Consider the following 9,547-nt stretch of genomic DNA (forward strand, 5'->3'; position numbering starts at 1 on the left):
AAGAATGTCCAAGGTATACTAAAATTTACAAGAATGCCCAAATGCTCTACTATATAAATGATTTTTAACAGTGACTTAAAAGACGTTGAGAAAGTAAAGCAGAGTTCCCCAGGCAGCCAAGGAGGCCTAACAACAAACGCTCCATCGCCCTTTGTCTTAAACATGAGGTGGGAATAGTTAGTGTCATGTTCTGGGCCGTTTGCCCAGCGTTTTGTGTTTGGTTTCATATTTCCTGAGTTTTTGTCCCCAGTATGTTTTGATTCTTGTTCCCTTTGTCCCTGTCTCCCCCTGTATCTATGGTCTTGTGTCTGTTTTGTCACCTTGTCTGTCCTCTGACCCTTGGTGTTGCTTATGGTGTTTTATTCCTAGTGTTGTGACTACTCTGCGTCTCTGTCCTGAGTCTGTGTGCCAGTTCTCCGTGTTGAGTCTGCATGTTCCTGGGTTAGTCACTTCCTGTTTTATTTTGACAGTCTGGTTTTCCCTGTGCTTTGTGTTTAGTTTTGCTTCCCTGTGTTATTAGTTTCATTTGCCTCACCTGCTGTGCCCTGCTGTTTCCTCTTGCCCTGATTACCCATTGTGTATTTAAGCCCTCAGTTTCCATTTGTTCTTTGTCGTGTCGTGTTTTCGTGCCAGTGTGTTCCTGTGTTTCCTGTTTTCGCTTCGGCGACCCTCTGTAGGATTTTTGTATTCAGTCCCCCCCAACCTTAATAAACTCCTTTTAAGTTATGCCTGTCTCTGGAGTCCTGCGTTTTGGTCCATCCTCGCCCGTCTCATCACTGGCCATGACAGTTAGGAGTTAGCAGGCTTAAGGATCTCAGCTGTACTCTGGGTGGTGCAGGGAAAGCAGTCCAATATGCATTCTGGAGCCAGCCAATAAAGGGGCTTCAAAGTAATAAGTGAAATCTTAATATCTGTGGAGTCAAGAAGTCTTGATGCTGCTTTTGAAGTCTATTAATGGATTTCTGATTGATACTGGTTAAAAGCCCAGTGTTACTGAAACTTAGTATTGGTCATATGCTTGCAATATTCTTCTATGTAGGTGTAGAAAAACAGTCCTTCTATAAATGGGTGAATGAGGCATATTGTCTAAAGCGCTTTGAATGCTCAAGTAGCATAGTATAAGGACCAGTCCATTTACCATTTGGAAAGATGTTAGACCTTGATGAATCTTTCTTTTAATAATTCACCCATTTTGATGTTTTAAGGGTCAAATTTAGGGGTGTGGCTGCTTTGATTGATTAGTTAATTGGAGTTACTGAACTGGATCTCATGCTTATGTTGTCGGTTTCTTTCAGAGCATTTAAATTAAATTACCTCACAAATAATATGGTCTACTGTGTGGTGCTTTGCACTATTTAGCAGTTATTTACAGTGTATCACAAAAGTGAGTACACCCCTCACATTTCTGCAGATATTTAAGCATATCTTTTCATGGGACAACACTGACAAAATGACACTTTGGCACAATGAAAAGTAGTCTGTGTGCAGCTTATATAACAGTGTAAATTTATTCTTCCCTCAAAATAACTCAATATACAGCCATTAATGTCTAAACCAGCGGCAACAAAAGTGAGTACACCCCTAAGAGACTACACCCGTAAATGTCCAAATTGAGCACTGCTTGTCATTTCCCCTCCAAAATGTCATGTGACTCGTTAGTGTTACTAGGTCTCAGGTGTGCATAGGGAGCAGGTGTGTTCAGTTTTGTAGTACAGCTCTCACACTCTCTCATACTGGTCACTGAAAGTTCCAACATGGCACCTCACGGCAAAGAACTCTCTGAGGATCTTAAAAGACGAATTGTTGCGCTACATGAAGACTGTTATATAAGCTGCACACAGACTACTTTTCATTGTGTCAAAGTGTCATTTTGTCAGTGTTGTCCCATGAAAAGATATACTTAAATATATGCAGACATGTGAGGGGTGTACTCACTTTTGTGATTCACTGTATGTCTCTGCATTGCACCCATACAGTTGAGAAATACAGCTTGATACATAGCCTCCACCCTCTGTGGACTTCTGGCTCAGGAAATACTAATGACGGTGACCAAGATCCTAATGTGGAGGCTTTAAAATGGTTCCCTTTCCTGTTTGTTTTTACTGAGTTGCGACATAACATATGATGGGGGCTACTCCGGGATTTGGACTATGCTGTAGACTACTTAAGGAGTACTTATGGTTTCACCTTATTTTCTGCTAAAATCTCAGAGAAGCCAGGCATACTGTGAGAGTTCTGGTGGTATGTGTTTAAAATGAGATGTCAGGTGCACTGGAAATTTAAAAATGCTTACCCTTGTGGACAAAGCAAGCCAACAAGTCATTTTTACTACTATTTTTCAAAGTGATGCTTCACATGGGCCATATAATTTTTTAGTGCTTCGTTTAAACCATTCAGACATCTTTCATACTAAGCATTCCATGCTGTGTACAGATCTACTCTTAATCAAAAAGTGTCCGGTGCCATTTTTTATGGTTGTGTTTATTCCAAATAAAACTGCTGCTGCTGCTGGAAACATAAAACATATCACTTCCTGTGCACCAGAGCATCTTTCCTGAGAGTGACCTACAGCAGCTGAGCATTTAAAACAGCAAACATAAAAGCTTTCATGAGCAGGGAATAGGTTGAGTCACTGTTGTGTTAAATCACTTGGCAGCAGCAAAAGGGGCATGAGCTGAGATGAAATCTTTTGAGCAGTTGTATTGTTGCCAGCAGGGTTAAAAAGTTGACTGAAAATGTTCCACTCAGTGTCTTGGACTGGATCACATGTAACCCTCTGAGACTGTCCATCACTAATACAAACTAGCCTTCATAACACAAGTAATATTGTTGCTGGCAGTCAGGGAGTTATTGAGTTAAGTGCTCAGTGACTTTTAACTGCAAGAACATGTTGGGAAATGCTGCATACACAGACACTTGGCCTAAATATACCTTAAATAAAATGCGCAAAATAGGTGTAATTTGCAGGTGCAAGTGTTTTTTGTACAGACTTAATCCTGTGCAAAAAAAAAAAAAATCCTAAATATTATTATTATTATTAAAGTATTATTAGTCTAATATTTTCAAAACATGTAACAGCATGGGTGCAGACTTTTTTTGTGTGTTAATAAGTGACAAGTGACAGTAAATATTTATTTAATTCTGTATAGATAAGAGCCAAACCATTATGTTATAAATAATCTGACACCAACAACAAAAACCAAAAAACTGCACACTCTACTTGGTCACAGCACAGCACACCAGCTTCACCGGCTTGCGTTCTCATGCAAACACTTGAAACCGGGGTGATTTGAAAACGCTCGACTCGCACATGCGCGCTATGGTTGCGACGGCCACATTTTTTTGCGCACGCGCAAATTGATAAACAGTACTCGCGGATTCACGAGTGCTTCTTATGCTTTTCTTGTGTTTTTACCGTTTTGTAATTCAGCGTTGTGTGCACCAGCGATCCAACCTCATCGTCAGTCCACACAAAACCCCTCACATTGGCCGTTTTGTAAGTAATGAACAATTTGCCGCACTACCTACTGTGTCACTCCACGCATGCGCGTCTTGCATAAACAAACTTTGCAAAGAGAAAACCAACGACAACTTGTGGCCTGGCGTGGGAACTACATCGTTTTCATCATTTCCATCGTTTCACATGTCATCATGTAAACGCGGATCGTTTCTGAAACACCATCGTGTAAACAAAAGGCTGAAACGCATCAAAACGACACCGTTTCCAGTGAAAACGGCTTCGTGTAAACAGCACCTAACTTAACAATTTAAATTGTTTCTAAGTCTTCAGTTTATGCCTAATTAAGAGTGTGGATGCTTTGGGTGACAGGTGCCTGCTAACATTAGGATAATTTCTAAAGCAACTATCCTGTTTTTTTCAGTAAGTGAAATTTTATTCTTACATTATTTACATGTTAGCACTAATTACCAGGTATCTGTCTTTGTAATGCATGGATCATTGCTAAACAGCACTAGCATTAGCCAATAACTTCAAACTACAAATATGGTCACATCTTGCTCCCAGATGATCACAGTCAAACAAAACATTTGAGGCTTCGAAATGGCAATCCACAAACCAGCTGGTTTTGTGATGGTGGCTACATCCATCTTTTATATACAGTCTATAATCTGAACACACTGAACTTGAAACTGGAACTCATCTGACTTGATTTTGACTAATTATCCCACTTGTGCAGGTACCATCCTTAACTCAATGTCTGTATCCCTTCTTTTACCAGGAAGGCACAATATAGAGATGCTTACCCACACCAGAAATAGAAAGAGAAATTCGGCTTTGCCTCATTTTAGTATTTCCCGGATGATATCATCATCATCTTGAGTGTGTGCCGTGGTTTTCACCTCTGTACTCTCCTGTCTGCCAGCTGAAGCCACAGAGCAATTAGAGCTGGGGAGAGCGGGACCTTTAAAGGAAAAAAAAAATGTCAGTGCAAAGTTGTAGCCGGCTGGATGTTGCTGTTGTTTTCCATCATTAATGAGTTATACCACTACTGTTTTCATTGCAATATCGGTGCCATTGTAGAAAAGGCAGCAGGCAGTAAAAAACACCTGACTTCCCAAAAGCATAGGCCACAAAGGGGCCAATAATGCTACAACTAACTGCATCATAAGTGATCTTCATTGTTTCCTTATTCCTTATGCTCCATGTCTTCAAAGGCTGATCACAAGACTTTCTAATATTAATGCTGATGTCGTCATATAATATTCCAATATGTGTCATGTCCTGGGCCGTTGGCCCAGCGTTTTGTGTTAATAGTTTATTTCCTGAGTTTGTCCTCCCTGTATGTTTGTCATGTTCCCAGTGTTGTGACTTGTCTGCGTGTTCCTTGGTTTATCACTTCCTGTTTTATTTTGCCAATGTGATTTCCTTGTGCTTTGTGTTTAGCTTTGCTTCCCCTGTGTAATTAGTTTCATTTGCCTCACCTGTTGTTCCCTGCTGTTTCCTCTTGCCCTGATTACCCATTGTGTATTTAAGCCCTCAGTTTTCATTTGTTCTCTGTCGCGTCGTTGACGTTGTGTGTCCGTGTGTTTCTGTGTTCCTGTGTTCCCGTGTTCCCTGCGCCTGCCCTTCGTCTCCCTGTGCCTCCCTTCCAAGGTTTTTGTATTTTTGTGTTTCCCCGGTGGAATAAACGCCCTTTTAAGTTACCCCTGGAGTCCTGCGTTTTTGCCCTTCCTTGCCCGTTTCCTCCCCGGCCATGACAAGATGCCTGAAAATGTGTCACATATTATAAAGTCTGCTTCTAACTACCACTGTGGCTGCTTTCTCTTCATATATAATTAAATATTATTATAAAGTGATTCACTCAAAGTCACAGAGGTTGTTAAGTATAGGAGAACACGGAGCACACCTCTCACTTACTCTCCAATTAGATCAATTTTTGACCAACAGGATGTCTTCTAACTCCAACTTTTGCCCTTACTCTTCAGTGAACAGTCTTCCAGGCAAGCTGGCAGCAGATCAAACTCATGCTCATGCTCTTAGGTGCATGACGCCTACGTGAGACCTCTGTGGCACATTAGCAGCTACTATTGTAAACATTTTTCTTGTTTATCCTTGTTTTTCCTGCAGTTTTGAATGTCTGTTTGCACCCAAGTCTGTAGCTCGAGGTTCTGCTTTAAATCACTGCTACAGTCAGGTATGAAGTAGCCAGCAGTGGTGGAAAAAGTAGCTGAACATGCACTCAAGTGCTGTTCTCACACACTGTTTTGTGGTAGTTATTCTGCTTTTAGCTTCCACTACAATACATTACTGAGGACATTTTGTACATTTTACTGCATTTATTTGAGAGGTGTTCCTCATTTTTCAAATTAAGAGTGTATTAAAGTGCACCTATTGTGCTTTTCATTTATATACTGTTATAATGATGGATATTAAACATGCCCAAAGTTTCAATTAATGAGGATAGTGTATGTACAACATCATCAAAATAATGCATACTTTTATAGGGATGATCCAAATCCCTGTGAGTGAAAGCTCCATTTTCAGAAGAGTTTGTCTGTTTAAGGTCAGACAGAGCATCTTGATCTGATTTAAGTCCAGACTTTGACTAGGCCGCTCTAAAGCCTTCATTTTGTTTTTCTGAGCTATTCAGAGGTGGACTTGCTGGTGTGTTTCGGATCATTGCCTTGCTGCATAACCCAAGTGTGCTTGAGCTTCAGGACAAGCCGACTGTTATTCTCCTTCAGGATTTTCTGTTAGAGAGCAGAATTCATGGTTCCATCAATTATAGCAAGTCGACCAGGTCCTGAAACAGCAAAGCAGCTCAAGGCCATCACACCACCACCACCCTGTTGGTCTGATGTTCTTTTTATGAAATGCTGTTAGTTTTGTGCTTAGTTTTACTTTTTCCACACAAATATTCAAAAAGATAAAGCCTCAGGAATGGGGGGCGTATACTTTTTCATAGCACTGTAAAGAAGAATTTATATAAAAATAATTGTGACTCCTTCACAGCTTTTCTAGTTTAGGAATAAAACTGGGGCTGGGAATGAGTTTAATAGGTGCCATTATAATGAGTAGCAAGAAAAATGCAGTACATTGGTAGAGAATTATTAGTGGCTTCCGACCCTTTTGGGTGTTTTGTTATGCTTCAGATGTCTGAGTTGTTTAAGATCTAACAAGGAGTGATTCATTTAGATCATTTTCAACAGCCCTGAGACACTTAATGTCCAATAATTTATGCAAAATGAATACAATTTTGTGAAGCAGACCTTCACTGTTTCACAACCAATCCATCTAGTAACCCACTGGAAGGGATGCAGTTTTCAAGTGGGGAAGGATTCATTTATCGTCACGCACCTCCTGCCTCAGCATAGCCACAGACCAATCCCCCTGTTACTGGTCAATAGCACTCTCCAGCAGCAGTGCTGTCCCCGGGCAGGGCAATATATCCTGCCACTCTGCAAAAACAGCTACAGAACAGCTCAAGGAACATGATAAAGAGCTCAAGGCATCGACTCAGCCTCCAAACTCTACAGATCCTGACACAGGATGCGCCGGAACAAATGATTCAATGAGGCCTGACACTGCTAAGCATGGGACTCAAAGGATCCTTTGCCACTGTACAAGTACCAGACGCCACAGGACTGGCATGAAGGGAACCTTCACATTATTAGGTTTTGATGTTGTAGCTTTTCTTAGAGTAGGCCTCCCCTTATCTTCCCCAGAAGGCACACACAGTAGAGCCCCCGCTTTTTTCCAAGTTGTGGACCTCACTCTGTGACCTTGTACACTGGCAACTTCTATTTACTTCTATAAAAGTCTGAATGTCTGTGACGTGGGCTGAAAGTGAAAGAGTAGAAATCAGCTTTTCTGGAAGGAAAGGCATACAAATAGGAGAGGGCAACGTGGATGACCATATCTGTTATTGCATGTGTGGTGATCCCGCAATAATACCACTGCTGAGGGACCTGCATATTTATTCTAGTGGATTTTTTATTTTTTTTTAACACTCTATGGAACCCTCTCGGGGTTTGTGGTGTCAAACCAGAGATCTTTTGTATGTTAAGCAAATGGGTTAACCACTCGACTGCAGATCCACTCCTGTAAGTTATTTATTTCTGATACTGGATAATAATAGCTCTAACTACATCACAGAAAAGTTGCTTATGCATTCATGCACCTGTGTCAACATTGCTAATACCAGTTATAGCCACAAACAAGAGATTTATAAACTTTCGTGCAGACTTACATTAATTTCTAGTCTAACAGTTGGTTTAGTAGTTTTTAAAGTATCTGAATTTACATTTATTTTGATATTTGAAATTCAGGAATAGAAGTGAAAATATTGGAAGCGCTGATACCCCTACGCACAGAGCTAGTGCCCAAATGCACCCTATCCCACCTTGTTGAATAAGTCGAACTAAAGCTCCTATCTGTGAAGCAGTTCATAATAAATAAGGAGAAAGGCTTCAGTGTCCTACTCAAGGGCATGTGGGCAGCTGGATTCCTTGACTGCATGCAGAGTTCAATCATGTGGCCATCAGTCTGTGGATATAGTGATCTTCACTGTAATGCTGGGGAAGGTATCCTGTGTTATCTTTCTGCAGTAGCCACAGGCTGGAATCTTCCTCAGATATTTTAATATTGATGAGATGTTGACACCAGTAAAGAATATCTGTTCGGAAAATGTGCCTTCAAACATCCAAAGCTGTCAGCTGCATCATTTAGTCAAATCTGGGCCTAAATATCTCCCTGGCATCTGTTCAAAATGCTTCCCAAAGCTGTTTTGATGCTAGTTGCCATCTTATCCTTCATCATGAGGCATACTGTATCGCTTTAAATGTAGCTCACTGCCGGCAGTCGGTCACTGCAGGAAGCTCTCCCTCTCTTCCTGTGCCATTAAAAAAGACAGTGAAGAAGACTAATAATCCACATCTGTAGGAGGGAGTAGTATATTATAAGTCATTCATATACAACTCTTGTGCCTTTGATCTTACATCATGCACCAGTGTCGAGACATCACAGCAAAGGGAGAGCCGTGCTTGAATAATCAGCAGCAGATCTCTGGTTTTGCAGTGTAACAAGTTTTAAAAAATGCCTGCAGTGCTCTGCGTGTCGAGAGAACACAGCCTGTCGCGAAACCCTGAGGGTTAAATAAAGAGAAACTAATGAACAACTTGTGTTCGGGCTTGCTGTTTGTGCATCTGTCTTTAAAATGGGATAGCAAAGGTAATAGGTAATTGAGTGTGCTTGTGTGCTGGAGGGGGTTCTGCAGCAGCAGCAGCAGCAGTAGCGGCGGTGGGGTGAACCTATGGGGAACCACTGCTGCTCTGAGTCGTCACTGTGCAGTCATTTTTTATTGCCTGCAGAGGGCAATGCAGTTCCAGTAATATAGGTAGCACAGGGAGTTGAAAATACTTGGAATACTATTAACGACTGTGAGTCTTGCTATTTTTTTGAGCTGAATGGCATCCTTTAGTTTGTTTCTAGGGCCAGTTAAGTGTGTGACCCAAGCCTATTGGCAATAAAGGAACAAAATAATAGTTCAGGAGAGGTTTAATCTATGGTATTCAGCTAAGAGCTGGGAGCTGGTTCTAACTAAAGAGCACCAAGCTTTCATTTGATAATGGAGCCCATGTAATGGCTCATTATGTAACTAAACAGGGGAAAAGGGGGAACGTTGAAACATGTAATGAACAGATTTTTCCGAGTTTCCAGATAAGTGCATAGCTACAAACAGCTGACTGGTTTGGTATACCTTTAATGCTGTTACATAAATTTGTATTTGTTTTAAGGTGAGGAAATAATGGGGCAATGCTACAGGGAATACAGATATGGGTTTGACTTACCAGAAGTATAATCAAACAGTAATTTTCACTTTTGAGGTGTTTACTCAATCCCGTAATTGAATTTTTACTCAAAAGTTCATTTATTTGCCTTTTCTGGGTTTCCAGCCTTATTTTAAGCCCTTCAGTATTTCATGGTTTGCTTTATTTGCTGTCTAATGGCCGAAGAGAATAACATTTTGGTCATGTGAGAATTTTCAGCTCTTTTTGGCATTCCTAATCTGCAGGGTGGGACTGTGAG

The sequence above is a fragment of the Archocentrus centrarchus genome, chromosome 2, assembly GCF_007364275.1.
Source record: "Archocentrus centrarchus isolate MPI-CPG fArcCen1 chromosome 2, fArcCen1, whole genome shotgun sequence".
NCBI lineage: Eukaryota > Metazoa > Chordata > Actinopteri > Cichliformes > Cichlidae > Archocentrus > Archocentrus centrarchus.